Source organism: Patagioenas fasciata, chromosome 3, assembly GCF_037038585.1.
Source record: "Patagioenas fasciata isolate bPatFas1 chromosome 3, bPatFas1.hap1, whole genome shotgun sequence".
NCBI lineage: Eukaryota > Metazoa > Chordata > Aves > Columbiformes > Columbidae > Patagioenas > Patagioenas fasciata.
Window position 1 is genome coordinate 42,593,868 of NC_092522.1, and position 16,857 is coordinate 42,610,724.

The following is a 16,857-nucleotide window of genomic DNA, read 5'->3' on the forward strand; positions in this document are numbered from 1 at the left end:
ATATGTGAAGTACTTGAAATTAATTTCCACAACAGGTAAAATGTTTGTTACTAACTAAATATTGTTGGCTTTTGCTGTACATGTGTTATTTCATTTGAACAGTGCTAGCGGAAGTACTTCATATGGAGAATACTCATTGTTTTAACTTGATTTAATTTTTTTGTTTCAAATTGATTGATAAATTCTGCCATAGGATTTATCTTAACTCATGCATGTTTTAGTAATCATTTTCTTATGAAGTCAGTCAAACTCTTAGATGTTTTTCTTCTGATATAAACAAAAGGAAGAGCCTCTTTTAAAGGAATTTTTAAAATGCAATATACAATTTTCTACTTTGTGTACTACCTAGTCTCCACTCAAACTGTTTTACTGTTTTGTGTTATGCTGGTTTGGTCTCAACTTTGTCAGATGCATTTCACATGAAATACACACTGTGCTGTCTGGTTTAGAGAATTTTTACAGCTGAAGGTAAGACTGAGTATCAGGAGGTGATCACTGCCTAACTGGCTTGAACTGAGTTTGTAAGAAGTTCTTTATGTGTGTTGTTGCTCTTGGTGTAATAATAAGCTCAAGAGGGAGGTTGGCTGTGGTGGCATTGTGGGAGCAGTGTGATGGTTGCTCAGTATATTGAAGCACTGATGAAGAAAATAAGGAAGCTTTTAAAATACTTTATGTAGACACCTGCACAGGCATCTACATATCTGTTCACCTACTCTTCCCTCCCATGTATTTTACCAAGGTGATACTAGTGGGCATCAAGCATAGAGTGAAAGTAAAGGTTTTCCAGCTCTATATCCTGTTAACTGGAGAACTGGGAATGCTCCTGTTAACTACATTTGTCCCACTGTAGCTTTATTATCACAAAGGTATTTTTAACTCAGTGTATTCCTTATGCTGACTGTGAATTTGTCCCTACCCCATTGGATGTAATGTAAAATACGGAGTTTTAAGTTGTTCTTGTTTTTTTGTTCTTCTGGAAATTCAGAGGCTCTCAGATCATTAAAGTAGGTCTCATTTCCTCCTTTCACTCATGTTACTCAGTCTTTGTGATAGTCTGCCACAGGAAAATAGAGGGCAAATGACGTAGATCTTCATGGGTACAGGTACTTCATATCACTAATAATAAAAAGAATTGACAGAAGGGGCAGAAGAATCTGACTGAACAGGTGAGTTGGTTGGGAGAATGGGGCTGTGGACTAGATATACCCATATGCTTTATGTGTGAGTAAAATTACTATCTTCTTTGGAGTTCTGTCAAACACAATGCTTTTTGGAAAGTTCTGTTGTCAGTTTTCCACGTGGTAGTTTATAGCCCTCCTAGTTTGGTTCTCAGATGAGTATGTTACGAAGTGTGGCACTATATTAAAATATTGTTTTAATGTACCCCCATCCCTAGTGAGATAGCAGCAGGCATTTTCTGCCACCCCCATAGAATGTTGTTTGGAGGATAAGATGAATGTCAATGGAAAAAATACTGTGTATGGTGTGGGTTTTTTTGTTTGGTGGTTTTTTGTGTGTGTGTGTTTGTTTGTTTGTTTATTTGTTTCCCAAAGTTGAATAGGGATGCTTATTCCCCACAGGTTAAACTTAAGGCTTTAGAAGTGTAAAGTCTCTGATAAGACTTACGTGGCCTTTTCTCTGTAGTGTAACTCTAAAAAAAGACCAGCTGTGATGACTTCTCTGTGTGGTCATAGAATGAAGAAATACTGCAGATACATGACTTCAAGATGTAATCTGGTTTTCCCAACCTCTTCCAACATTCCTTTCAAGTTCAGTAGGTGCTTATTCTAACATTGAACTTCTTTGGATCAGTTTTTTTATTGCATGCCACAAACAGATCCAGTCAAAGGTCACTTTTTATCCTGTTTGGTGCTGGATACTCAAGAAGGAAAATAAGCAGACAGTCAGACAAAAGAGAAAAACGTTCCTGCAGTGAGATACTAAGTGCCAGATAGTTTTTGAAAAATCTCCAGCCAGATTTAGGTCAAAAGAGCTTCTTGGAAGCTCTTTTAAACAGTCCTCTTCTCAACTAGCCACTGCTCTTGTCTTTGTGAAAATTAATTATAGTTTTATTCACTCGCTTGTGACACTCAATGGACTGAGACCCCTTCAGTGCAAACTTGTGGGAACTTCCAATCAAAAATCAAAGAAAGTTTTGCCATTGCTTTCCATGGGAACAGAATTTCCTGCCAATGTATTTTTCGTTTGTGTAAGACCTGTGGAAAATATCAGCTGTACTGGATAGGGAGGTGTTTTGGAAGGGTAATGTACCTTTCTTTTTGACAGTGTTGTCCTGTCCTTACTAGACAATTTGCTTTTGTGTCAACTGTCTTTGGGCTGGATTTTTTCATTCTTGCTATCTGATCACTCTTCAGAAGCTCCAGTTTATTTAACATGCCATTTATCAAGGTTGTGACTGTTTTAAAATTCTGATCCTCAGTATTAAACAGAATTATCTGCAGTTAATTACGTGATAAGGCTTTAACTCCACTGAGATGTTTTCTAATGTCAAGATAAATTTTTGACACTGTGGTTTTATGGTTTAATGATGTTTCCATAACCTTGAGATAAAATCAGTCCTTGCTTTTTATTCTCCAGCTTTTACTTACATGTGTGAGGAGGTGGCCTGGAAGGCTGTGGGACGTTAAACGTATGTGAGATAAAGAATTAAATATCTTTGTATGCATTTACGGTTCTTTTCTTAATAGCAGACAGAACCATATAAACTACTGAAGACACTGAATGAAGTCTGTACCAACCATGTTGACTGTAAAACTGTGTGATTGTATTGACTGGAATTGGGCCTAAGAACACTTGTTTTAGACCAAATATGGACTTGATGTCTTGCATAGAATTGGAACTACTCATACTACATCAGAATTGAGATTTTTGAGCCTTTCAAAATTGTCCGAGCAATTTGAAATTGAGCTTTTTTTTTTTTTCAATTAATAATAATAAGATGACATTCTGATGTTAGGTAAAATGGTAGCCATTTTAAAAATCTGCTAATTTCAGATCCTCACACTTATAAAATTTTAAGATGTATTTAAATTCTGTCATGAAAAACAAGTAAAAATCCAGTGACAGTTAATGAATTGTAATGTGCCAGGCTCGTAGAGCATTTTAGTAATCTTAACCCAGAATTTTGTTGGAAAATATTTCTAAAGGATGTTTTGATGAAACAGTTGATAACAGACTTTTGGGGAAAAGATGCTGGATTGAAGATTCTTGGGAACCCCATAAGGCAGAGATGATATTTTACTCCTGAAATAGCAGTCTCCCTAATATTTCTGCTGTACAAAATTTTGGTTTCTGGACAATATCTTAGTTGCACATGGGGTGATAGGGATTAGAGAGAGAATTTTTAGCTTTCTGAAAGTTTTACTCTTTCCTGCAGTTCCAGTCTTGCCACTTTTTTTCTTATGAGCAGATTCTACTTTGGCAGTAGACGTGCTGCTTTCCTTCAGCATATTGGAGATGCCACAAACCTGTATATGTGTGAGCTGAAAGTCCTCTTTATGCAGGTGGTGTGTGCTGCCCACCACCCGCTTCTCATGTGTTGTCCTACTCTTTCCTTTTTGGGTCAGTTTAGAAGTGACACAGGTCAATGTCAGAGTGAGATCAGGTCTATACATTAGAAATACATGTGCATCTTTCATGTCAGATAATTTTGTTTTGGTTTTGTTGAGGCTTTTTTTTTTGTGTGTGTGTGTTGTTTTTGTTTTGTTTTATTTCTATTAATACCTTTCTTTTTTTTGAGGTTTGTGAAGTTAAAATGAAAGTGAAGAGGAGATACAAGTTTGCTGTCTGCTAGTCTCCGTGTCCACACAGACAGCTTTAATCAAAAGACCAGTTGTCCATTTAGGCTGTTGGTATAACTGATTTTATTTTTAACTTAAGAAGAAATAAGGAGGCCACTGTAAATGCAGAAATACATCCCTCAAGAGACAAAGTGCCCCGGTCTCTTTAAAATTCTTCTTTTATTTTGCCTATCAAAGTTTAAATATATTTTACTTTTCATTCTAAGTTTTCAGTACTTTTTATTCCACTCAATGCTTTAAAAGAGTTTCTTTTCAACATAAAGGGTATTAGTAATAATTAAAAAAAATCTTGTTAAAAGCGTTTTGGTATATATCTGAATAGGCAGAAGAGAACTGGGAGTTGAGCAGTGTCACTTGGCCTTTGTAAAGTCTGAGTACTAAATTATTATAGTCTATTCGGTTATCTTTTTAAGTGCAAGTTGAAGGAAATTGACTTAGTGATATGACTGGAAAAAGTATGTTTGATCTTCACATTAGTCACTCAAATCTCATGGGAATCAGGTAGCATATGTTTTCTGAGAAGAATTTTGAAGACCAGATATGTCTGCCTGGTCAAGATATTCTTTAGCAGCGCTTTCAGTAGGTTAGTCTTCCTTAGGGTTCTCTAATTGACTTAGTAATCCATGTTAGCACAGAAAGTGATTTCTATCAAGAAAGTAAAAAGAAATATTAGTATAAAGTTAAGAGTAAAGTTATGAGCAAGTGTTGTTAAAGGCATACAGGTGAAGGTTGCTTTCTGATGTCAGATTTGATAATCTAATGAACTGTGGATGCACTGGTTCAGTTTGTGTTAGGTGGTTTTGTTGTAGCTGGTTTTTTTCCCCTCTGGAGAAAACAAAAGCATGTCCACGTATACCTATCATGGCTCTTTGTGTAATTCAAAGCTGATGTACGGTACTACCTTGTCTCGTGCGAACTTGTGTGTTTATGGTAAACTGAAGACCAGACCAGTGCTGAGAAATTTCTTTTTAGTCATGGCCCGGGAACCTATTTTGCAAAAAATTTTTCATTTTTCATATTTCTTTTTTTTCTTATTTCCAAAGGTGTGAAATTTACAGAAATTGTTGTACCTGAAACAGTGGTTGAGCCTAGATGATCAACATATGATGTGTTTGTTAATCTTCTTGAGTCTTTTATTTTCATTTTAGAGTTGGAAGGATATGTTTCTGCTTGTCAAACTACATCACAACCTTTTTCTCTGACTATTGCCATTTTTAAGTCTATTACATGAGATCTGTGATTGTCTTTTTATCTAAAGTACTACTGACTTAGTGTTTCTGTTGATAAAATTTCATTTGGGAATATGGTCACAGTGTGTCCTCTCCTGTTCTCTCTGTGTGTAGTTTTAAGCCATTGAAAGCTTCACACTTACAGCTGTTAAGAACTGACTTGTGGTCATCAGAAATACTGTGCTCAGTTACTGCCTAAATAATTTCAGGAGAATTTTTCTGTACTCATTTGCCAGTGTATTCTGCAAGAGCATAACAAAACTCATTCTGGTAGACTTTCATATTAGTTTTCAGAGGACATGAGTAATCGCTTTCCTAACATTTATTGTTGATTCTGAGGGGCTGTCTTAGCTAGCAAGAGGGGAATATGCTAAGGTCAGCCTCTGCTTTTGCAGTATTTAAAGCCAAAAGGAAATGGGAAAAGCTACACGTTATTAGGAGAAAACTAAGCACTCATTCATGCTGCATAGCAAACTGCCAAGATTTATTTGAATATTGTTTGCATACTTTAACTTCAGCATTTTAAATTCACTTTTATTCAAGATGATCCAGTAGAAAGACTCCATTAGAAAGATTCAGGTACCTGCATGTGCTTCTTGCCAAGGTAGTCATGCCTTCAGTTTGTTCAAGAGCTGCACAGAAGCCTGGATGAGCCCGTGTCTGCTGATGGGCAGAGCTGCTTGACCCCTGGAGCTGAGTACTGCACCAGAAAAAGTCCGTGATGCAGAATAACTTCTGGCATAACTTTTGTTTTGCATCTCAGCTCTTTTGAGGAATGGTGATATTTTTTAAGTACAGGGAGGGGAAAAAAGTCAGGAGGTTGTTTTATAGTGAGCGAAGGTAGGGAAAGTCTTGAGGCAATTTAATGGTTCATTCACTTGGTCTAGGGTCGTAGGGTTGTCTGCCTGATATCTCGTCCCATCAATTCTACTACTCTTGAAAGAGTAGGAGTAAGTAGAAATTCTGAAGTTGATGTTCTTGCCTATGATTTCTGCATGTTTATTAAGTGACAATAATGCTTTTCACTTGCATAGTGCTTCTGATGAGGCTCAGAAAGAATTTGAAGATGATTTAGCATTGATTCTTTATAGTTTACTTGTGTAGCAGACTAATGTCATTTTTAAGGAAGAAAATTAAGGCTAATAGAGAGCGGTCATATATATCTGTCTTTTCATAAGAGATCTACAGGGCAATCAGAACTAAATCACATCTCTCCTACTGCACCGTGTAGCAGTCATGCTCTGCTGCTTGTTTCCACAATGTAGCAATGAGTAAGAGTGAAGACAATTGGAATAGGAACAGTTGTGAATAAGAGCCTATGTCTTGGGTTGTATCTTTTTAATTTTGCAGAAATAGTTCTATATTGCTGCTAAGGGTCTCCCTGTGTTTGGTTAACTAGGTGTTCTTAAAGTCAAGATCGAGGAGGAAGTAGTCACCACCGTGCATAATCTTTGGAAGCAATGGTGTACATGGAAGCTAAAGGGAAAAAAAAGAGTAAACATCTGAATAAAATGGGGAAAAATGGTGCAGCAGTACTCCAGAATGAAGGTGATAAAGTCTGAGAACTCCTTTCTCTCTACTTCAAAAAATGAAAGTTGCATCTTTACAGGAAGTTGGTTTTTTTTGTCTAATGTGATTTTTTCAGGTTTAGTTATTCTCTGTTGTTTCCCTATAGAATTATAATTTTGGAAGATAATTTTCCATAGCAATTATCTTTATTTTTGGTCACAGTATTTACCTTCAAGAGCAATAGAATATTGTACCAGACCATGAAACACGGCTTTAGCCATCCTATCTGATTTTAAATTAGAGCAATGTTGTTACAATTAAAATATAAGCTTTTGCTAATAAAGCTTCATGCAGTGAAAGTAAGACCATATGACTACAATACTTCAAACTGGTTTTATGGTATAATTCAGGTCCCCTCATTTAGTTGTGTGCACCATCTGTTTTATGAACTACCTGTAGTATAACAAACACCAGATGTAGAAAAAAGGGTAGGAGAGTTCTAAAGCAAGGAATGTTTGGGTAGAATTTGTAATAATTTGGTTGTGTGTCGTTTTTGGAGGGTAGAGGGTAGGGTAAAGACTGCTTTTTGTTTTTTAAGGAGGTTAATTCAGATCTGATTGAAAGCATAAGCTTCTAGAAAAGGCACTGTCTTGAGTGTCCTTGGGGTGGTGGTGTGAGGGGTGGAGGGGGAGGAAAGAGGGTACGCCTTTTGTTCAATTGACCCCTTTTCTGTCATGCGAAGTTGCGAGTAATAAGAAGACAGAGAAGAGTCTGGAGTAATACATGGCAGGGTAGTGCAAGCTATTTTGTAACTCTCACTTTTTCCTCCCTCTGGTTTAGGTCTAGAGCTGTGATAATGCTGTGTGGAACTGAAAAGGATCCAGGTGGCCAGGGACTTAATTACCATTACTTTGCCTAATGCTGCCCTGAGCATATCCACAAAATACAGCGCTTAAAAAGCTAATGGTCTCTGACATGTGATATACATCAGTCTCTTTTCTGGCACCCTTGTGGAAGTGAACTGGAAACAGAAATGAAAAAAAACTTTAGTGGTTGTGGCAATTGGAGTACATCACAATAAGATGTGGGGCGAGGCCCCTTCTATGTTTAGAAAAAGCCAGCATGAAACAAGGTCATGGAGACTGTTAGTAAAGATCTGAGTAGTAAATGAAAAACACTTACATCCTCTATCAGCAATTTTAAAAGCCTTTAATTGAGGAAGATAAGCCTGATAACTGCTTGTAATGCTGTTGGCAGCAAACTGTTCTATCCTTGTCTTCAGGATGACCTGCAGTGGGGTTGCTTAAAGCGTTTTTGCTTGTTTGTTTTGGCTGTGAGCAGAGAGAGAATTCTGCATGGTAGGATTATTAATCGACTCTGAGACTTGTTTAACATGTTTAATAGATGAAAAGACTAAAAATTGTTTTCCTTCCAGAATGGCGTTGGAGTAGATTGATAGTCTGTTGAAAAATACCATGCTCTTTGATAAAGGATGGGGAACCACATATTTGTGGTGTTACTGTTGACTTGCTCTGAAGCAGCTGAGATAACAGCTTCTCTGAAAATCAGGGTAACTTTGTCTGTCTAAGGTATCCTAAAAATCTAAACAGCACTTATAGTCTAAGTATTAAGAGAAGGTGAGACAACTTCTGTGATGTGTAGGCATTTCAGTGGGTGCCAATTAAATCATACCTGCCTGCATGAAATTCAGTCCTTGGAAGTGTGTTCTCTCCTTATTCCCCAGTATATGTGTATATATATTTTTGTTCTATTAACACTGTAGTAGTGATGTTAAAATACTGTTGGTGTGCCTTATTTCATTAAAATTACTCCTGAGTTTGTTGTGGAAATAAGATGGAGAAAGAAACAGTCATACTCAGTCAGGATCACAGTCTAATTGATCCACTGTCCTGTATTTTGATATGGTTGAGGAGCAGTCCCAAATTGTTTGTAGCACTGGTGTGTGGTGAGCTGGCTTGAAATCACTTAGCTTGTAACCATGGCAACCTGAAGCTGATGAAGCCTAATTTAGACAGTTTCTTGGCATGAGAGTGGGTATAGCTATTCCATAATAGCACCTAGCAGCAGATACTGGGGAGCAAGGTGCAAGTACTCTGTGATTGGCAGGCATGATTTGTCATAGGTTTCTTGCTTTCATCTCCCAACACCTCCACCCTGGAAGTTCCCATGCTGTCTTCAGCCATTTAGATGTTGCTTGACTGGCAGAGTCAGATCCAGGATTATTTCCTGTAGCAGCTCATCTCATTTACTTTAGTGATTTAATTTTTTTTTTTCCCTCCATTCCTTTCTTCTTGGTTGTGTAAATGTTGACTACATTTTTCATACCTATAAGAATGTATCAGTTGCATTTCTTCTAACAGATCCTTTGAAACTTCCTGTGCTGGTTGTGGGTTTTTTTGAAATTTTTAATGTGTGTGCTCAGATATGTCCCTAATGTCAGAGATACTCCAGATGATGGATTTGAACGTATCTCCCTTCTGAACTGAAAATAATTGTGGGCTATTGTTAAGGCTCTTATAATCACTTTTGGAAATCTGGGACTATTTTTCTAGTTTAAAATAGAGAAACTTCGGGATTAAAGCTGCCTTCCATCTGCCATTCCACAAGAACATTTTTCAATCTGTCAACAAACCTTGTGGTTTGCCTGTACTCACAAGTATAAAATTCATCTTCTTTCTTCTTCCATTACCATCAAGGCCAGAGATTCACCCAACTTTCAGAGGAAGCTGGATTGGACACCCACTCATTGATGGATGCATCATAAGATCACTGAAGTCAGCCTTGTCCGCGCTCATCATGTAAATAGACAGGATGTGGTTATGCGTTGTTACTAGTGTAGGCAGAAACAGTGAAATGTCAGCCTGCTGATTTGCCAATGTTCGTTCAGTGTTGTGGGTGAAAAATCTATACCTGTTTGGGCCTCTAGCCTGGGAAGATCGTAAAGAAGGGAGGGAGGTGCTCAATTTGTTTGCTGTCTGTAACATCAATTTCTTTTGCTATGCAGAAATTATGTAGACTAAGCCATGCTGACGTGTTTCTTGTTCTGTAGTAATTTCAGCTTTTCTGAATTAGCTTGTACTCAAATTTTAAAAATCTGTGTTTAAACCAGCAACTTGCACTGTATGCATTTGTGCTGTCTAATCTTTTGAAGAGTTGTATTTACTTTTATACTTTACAGAGTGTGACATAAAATTCCATAAACTGGCTGATAGTAAGAAACTCTTGTCAGCATAGAATCACTTATTTTGCATTTAAACTTCCAGCTTTTTTTTTTTTTTTTTTTTTAACTTGAGACAATATCCATCATCCTGGTGATACTTTAAATGGTGTGAATCTGAAATAAGCATCTCTTTAAATGAGAGATTTTACTTCTCTAGACTTTATAATTAGTGCTGCATGTGTTAACTGTATCTTCTTGTGTCTTAAAAAGTGAAGTACATCTACAGTTTTATAAAAAGTTATATATCAGCTGAAGCGGGAGCTTGTCTTGAGAATATGATGATACTGTTGGAATTTTTATTGTGGATTTGGAGCAATGACAGATACAAGTCCCACAGCATTTCATGTCTTATACAAGATCATTATATTTCTTATTCCATAGCATTTTTTTTCATTAAACTAACTTTTTAGACATATCGGACAATTAGGTAGTAATTTTTGATGTAAGTTCCAGTTCATTTGACCAAAAAGCAACAATTCTGAAAACAAGCTCCAGTGGTAAATCTTAGTGCAGCACTTCACTTGTTTAGCCCCATGCTGTCACTTTGTAAGCAATGACGCTCCGGACCAAAATTTGTACCATTACCTAGATGACGTAACTGGGCTGACTCCACACGAGTAACTCCTGACTGATGGCAGGAATGACCAAGAGAAGAATTTAGCTTGTTGTCTTAACATCCTGGTAACTGTAAGTTAAAATAGGAATAATCATATTTAACCACCTCCTGTAGAAATATTGTAGAGATGAATTAGCAGCAGCTGTTGAGAATTATGGCAAGATTTGTGCCATTATCTTCAGCATACATGAACCACAAGGTATTAAAAATAGAAGCAATTTGGGGTAATTGTGTTAACTGTGATTTTGAGAAGTATTTTTTTCCTGGTTAACTTTACACAGGTCTCTAAAAAACTTTTTGACTTAATGAAGATGTTAATGGCTATGCTTCCAACCTTTGTTTATTTAACTGTCCTTGTAATATTGTGTAATGACACGAAATTAGAGAATATGAGAACCTGGAAGCAAAAAAGTACTCTAACAGCAGGATCTTGGGCAACATAAATGGTTCTTATTTGCAATAGTTGCATCTTCTTGGAAGCAGCTGATTGTAGGTAGATTTGCTGATGTCTCAGCCTGTGCTGCTGCAGGTGGTATCAGTAGATAATGTATCATAGTGTATGTTCTTGTGTGCAGAAAGACAAAACCAAATGTGGGTACAATATCGGAGAGGTAACTTACCTCCATAACCACACAAATTCTATAGATATGGAGAAACTCTGTCAAATGAGTAGACATATGTCTGGTAGCTTGTGTGTTGTGGAAGAAGCTGTGATCCATTGGTACAGCTCTGCTGGGAGAGTGACTTGTTAGAGCTGGGAATGTCCAGAGCTGTGAGCAGTATGTTTTCAGTGAGGGATTTTTGACCATGAAGTAGAGAAGGGTAAGCATATGCACATCTGCTTTCCAAGCATGATTCTGCCAGGTTTTTTCTGTGGAAGTCTTTATCTGCTAATCAAGGAATTGTACTACAAATAACATAATGACTGTAAACAACTAACCCAGTTTAGTAGGTGCACAGTTGTATGATTTCTATTAACTGTTCTTACTGCTCTCTAATTGTTGTAGATTCAGAATTAATTAAATTTTCAAATTCAGTTTTCTGGTCACTCTATTTCTAGATGGTTAGGATGAGGAAAATGTGGGGTCTTATGAGAAAGGAACAAGAAAAGAAGAACAAGCCTGGTTGTTAGGGGGAAAACATGGTGTTTTCCAGTTAACTTTGAGACAACATCTGAGCATCATTGTTTGCTTCCAGAGCATCTCTTGATTGTTTGGGATGAGAATACAGGTATTTGTAGAAACTTAGCGAATGTACCTAAATGTGAGAAAAGGAACTGATGAGGGGAGAGTGGGCTGCTGGGTTTCCTACTCATTTGTGTAGTTCATAATATTTTCTATTATTAGTAGTTATTTTACTAGTTTTAATCTGTATATATAAGGGGAAGTGGGAAGTTGTGACTATATGTCACTATATGCTTTAATCACTGTGTCTTGCTGATACACATTTGGAGTTTTATTGTCAGTGTGCAGCTGGAGGAGGTTTTCCCTGGGCTACATATTTGCATTGCTGCGGTGGAGGGGAGAAATGGTGCATAGGCAGAAATAAGATCAAGCTTGTTGTACCAAGCTTGTTGGATCAAGCAAGCATATAATAACAGTAATTTATATTTATCTGGTGCTTCTCCTGAACTGTTTAGCTCCACAGCTCTCACAGTAAGCTTTCCAAGGTGTGAAGGCAAGATTGTGTTAAATTCTTTCTGTGGCAACTGATATTTAGTTCACCTAGGATTAAGTGGGGAACGCTCAGTTGTCTGATAATAATTCTGTAATTAGTATTGCTAGTGATTAGGAATCTCCTTGGATCTCATGTAATGATTTCTTTTCATGTAGTAATATGAAATAAGGCATGTAGCTGTAGTTTGGCAAGTTTTCTTCTGGTGTCCAATATTTTAATTGAGTATTTGTTGTACATCTCCTGCCATTTCAGTGGGGAGATGTTCATTGTCTTAGTTCTTTACAGAAAAAAAAAATGCCTCTTTCAGACCACTAAAATTTTCTCCATCCACCTTAACGTGTCATTACAATGCTACTAAAAAATGTAGTCATCACTCAGTAAATGAGAAGCCCTGAGTATATGAATACTCTTGTCACTGAGCAGTTGGATGGAGGGCATTTGGCTGTTCTAGCCTGATACATGATTAAATTCATGTGATGATAAATAGTGGAATTTAGAAAAATGAGGCACAATACCTTTGAATTATTGTTTCAAGTAAAGCTGAATTCTCAGAAAAAAAAAAGATACAGTAAAAGATCTGACTATGGGATCCTATGAAGTTCATTTAGCCTTTTTAAACACTGTAAATAGCTCTGTTTAAACAGTCAACTTTGCTCCTCTCCCAGTAACTGATTTTATAACTTAGTCTAAATGGAAAGAAAAACAAATTTTTATATCTGAAGTGCCTGAAAGATTTTGAAAGGTCAAAGGTAATTTTGCATAGTGATGTTTATCTACCATTCTGACACATATTGCAGATTATCTTGCAATTCTAGTTGATTTACTTTCTCTGAATTTTTAGAGGTACGGGTGATTTCTTCATCTTCTGCTTCTGCCCATTGTTTTGGTAGACTAGATTATGCCTGTACAGGCTTTTTCCTCCTCAGCATTGACCATAGCCTTTTCTTGACAAAAGGCAAGGAGCAGGGGCTGCCGCCAATGGCAATGCACTAAATGTGCATCTTCAGGAGGCCTCCAAACACGAAAAAATAGGTTTCAGAATCCGACCTCCCTGAGGTGGACCCTCAAGTCTCATGTGCCAGGGCATGCTGTTCTGCCATCTGCTGCCTTTTTTACTGCTGAGTCTCACTCAGAATTTCCTGCATTTGTAGCATAATATTAATCTTCTCATAGCCCTTGTATTAGATACAGAGATGGCTATGGAGTCTGCTGATGCCTCCTGCTTGAGGTTCTGGAGGAGGTGCTGCTCTGCAGCTGGAGGGCTGTCCTGTGGAAGACACAACCTCCAGCTGCATCTGGCCTCCAGGGACCTTGCCCCGCTGTGTGCTCCCATGTGCCAAGGCAGAAACCTGTCCCCAGACTGTGTGCCCAGGCATTTAAGTGCTGTTTTAGTTGTGTATCCATTCCCATCATCTGGTCATATGTTCAACCTTGTGTATTGAGATTCTAGTAATTTGAGATTCAGTCATCAGGAGTCCTGTCATGTATTTCGTGGGATCAGGGACAAGATCTGAATGCACTCATGGCTACCTACGAACAAGATTAATTAATTAGTATTGCTATTATTATAGTGTTACTAGTTAATATTACACTGCAGTCTTATGCTGTAAAAAGCTTTCAATAATTACGATTTCACATATGTAACTGGAATGTGTTGTTATGAAAAAGAAAGGTAAGTGTAATGAGGATTGCTTGGTGTTTTTACCTTTAGACTTAAAATGAAGTAGGATGCATTTTTTAGATAAAATGAAACTGGAATCTTATCAATCATAGAAGACTTCTGTATGTGTGGGTTATACAGAAGTGTATATGTGAACCTCTGAACTTTAAATCCCTAAGAGAAGACCTTTATAACTGTCATGAATCTTGATCTTATGCCAGAACACTGAAATCACTTTGAAAATATTATTGGCATATTTGTTGTAAGTTGGAGTACTAGTGTACTTTAGAAGTTAGGGTGAAAACTACTTTTAAAATTATGTCCTGTAAAAACAGTCTTGCTGTCTGATATGTCTGTCACATATGGCTGTGACAAATCAAATGCTTCTGCTTGCTTGCTTGTTTGTTTGTTTGTTTTGTTTTTTCACCCCTAAAAAAACTGTGAGGGAACCTGTAATTAAAATATAGAAAGATGGACTGGAAAAAGAATTATGCCTTTGCTTTCAGAATGCCACTGGATTTCCTAGCTAAGGGGATATTTTTATTTGTAGAAAAGAAAGATGTGCTGGGAAATGCAGCAGTCTTCTCTGATACTCTTTTGAGATGTGTGTCCTTGATTAGCTGTTTGAATCAGTGATGTTATGTATTTGTGTCTTGTTGCCAAGAAAGCTATTGGTGATAGCGTCTTTTGAGAAGGAAAAAGCAGCAGAAGAAAATGTGTTTATTTACTGCTTAATTCTGAGGTTGAAACATTGCTCAAATTAACTCTTACACACTTAATTCTGAGTGCTTTGTGGTTCTGTGACTGAATAATAAGGAAAAAAGTTCAAAACTTTTATGCAAAATCATAAAGATAGAAAATACACTGTTTAAAGTCAAGCTAGGGTTCACCCATGTATAAGTATCATGTGGTATAAAAGACACCCTGTAAACAGAATGTGGTTATGCAGTTATTTGTATTGGTATTTATGTATGAACTTTACCCATGAAAAATTATTTCAGATGTATTTCTAGTAGTTGGTAAGTCAAAAGAAGCAATTACCTTTTATGTGTTCTGATGTGAGACAGACTCCTTGCCTCTTATCTTGTGTTTAAGCTTCAACAGTTGTCACCAACAGCCTACCTAAGTGCTTTTGGGTATTCCTGGAACTCACTTGAATATAAGGACTTGGCATTGCCTAAACTGAAAAATTTTTTGGAATTAAATAGTAGTATTTTTAAAAAATTATTTATTTCCTGGCAAATAGAGAGTTAAAATTTTGATAGGTCAATGACAGTGAACTAAATATTTAAGCCTTTAAAAGTGATTTTTATCGTTTTCCAGTGGTTTTGTCTTAAACACATAGAAGTCAAGTCTAGGATGCTGATGCTGATATTGAGTGGTGGTTTTACTGCAGAAGAATGCCAAAGGACTTTAAATGGATCTGTGTTTCAGCTGAAACACGCTGCTGCTTCACAGGACAGAGGGACGGCCAATGTGATTGATACTTCAGACTTCATAAACAGCTTTAGTATTGCTGCTCTAATTGAAAAGATCTGGCTCTCTCCTTGGACCTTAAATGGCTTTCTCTCTCGGGTCTGTCTGAATGGAGCCTGGTAATACCACTTGTACAGAAGGGTGTCCTATGGGATTTGCTGGCTGCAGGAAAGCATTGTTGCCAGCACAACAGATCTATAGGCAGGAGTGTCTCCTCTGGGAGAAAGGATTGAAAAGAACAGAAGAGGTAATCCAAAGGTTATTTGAGCGAGGTAAAAATAAGGACTTTTTATATGGTTCAAAATAATATAAAGAAGATACTTCACTACAGCATTTGTTTTATCTTCTGGAAGTGTTACTGGATGACCAGAAAATCTACCATATAACATTACCATTATTTGTAATTGCTTCCTGCTCTTTGGGTAAATGCTACCCTGTGTCCATCCAGAAACCAGTACATGGAGAGGAAACAAGATATAAAACTTACCAATTTATTTTTTACCATGGTTTGGTGTGAACTGACAGCTTTTGTGAAGACAGCAGCTAAGTCTGGCCAGGCCATGATGTGGAAATTTTCAGTAAAATCCTTCATGAATTTTATGGCTGTAGTGGAGTTATATGTGCCCTTTAAAAAGTATGTTGTCACAGAAGTGACATAAGACTTAATGGGTCTCTTCTTTTTTATAATTTAAAATGTATCATTGACTTTCAGTGGAAGCTGAGCTAAAAACCAGAAAATGTTGATCGTGTGTGACATGATCTAGAATTGAATTGTTGATGTTTTTAATCCCTTTTGGCATTCAGTATTTCTATGAAATTTACTTGTTTTAGCATTAGAAAACACAGTGAAGAATAGTCTCAATACAAAATTATTATAATTGGTATTTCTGCATAGGCTCAGCTTTGTCAGGAAAACTAGTTGCGACCACTGGGTAATTAAAGGGCTGAGACTGTCCTTGGAAATCCAGACACAGTAGATGACTGGGCATGACTTAGCCAAAGGGTCCAGCAGTTTTTCTTTAATGGGATGTTGTTCTTGATAGCAACTTTTGTGTGTGTGTGTGTGTCCTATTAAACACAACTCATTTTGTTAGGTTAGTTATCAAGCTCATTTGTCTCTATTAAAAAGGGACCATAAAGGGACTATGTCAACTTCCTGCAGGCCAATTTGGATTGTTTTGAATAACATGACTTGTGTTTAAATGATGCCTCCAGAAACTGCTTTGTTAAAGGAGGCACTATTTGTTCTTATGCTGTTACTAAAAATTTTGAAAGTTCATATCAAAGCTCTGGTGTCTCTAATGGCCTATTAACATAATATAATTTAGGCTGAAGTGGGTCAGTGTGTTGAGATCTAATCAATTCAATGCAATTATTTACTGTTTGTTTGGGTTTTTTTGGGTTGTGGGTTTTTGTTTGGTTTTTTTTTTAAACAAACTCTTGTATGTTTGACTCCAAACCCTTTTTAAATTTCAGTTAGGAAAACGCCAACTGTTCTTAAGGCAAGAATAGAAAACCAAGAAACTATTTGACATGGAGGACATGGGGAAAAGGAGCAAGAAAGGCAGATGTAAGGGGTAGGTGGCCTTTTCCTGTTCTCCATTTAGCTTCAGGTATTGAGATATCAG

General features: G+C 37.0%; 1 protein-coding gene across 3 annotated transcripts in view; it reads left to right on the forward strand.

Moving 5' to 3' along the window:
• The window catches only part of SMYD3 (SET and MYND domain containing 3), a 404,221-nt gene that overhangs the window by 57,539 nt on the left and 329,825 nt on the right, over nucleotides 1-16,857 (forward strand). The gene's annotated exons all lie outside the window — the stretch shown is intronic.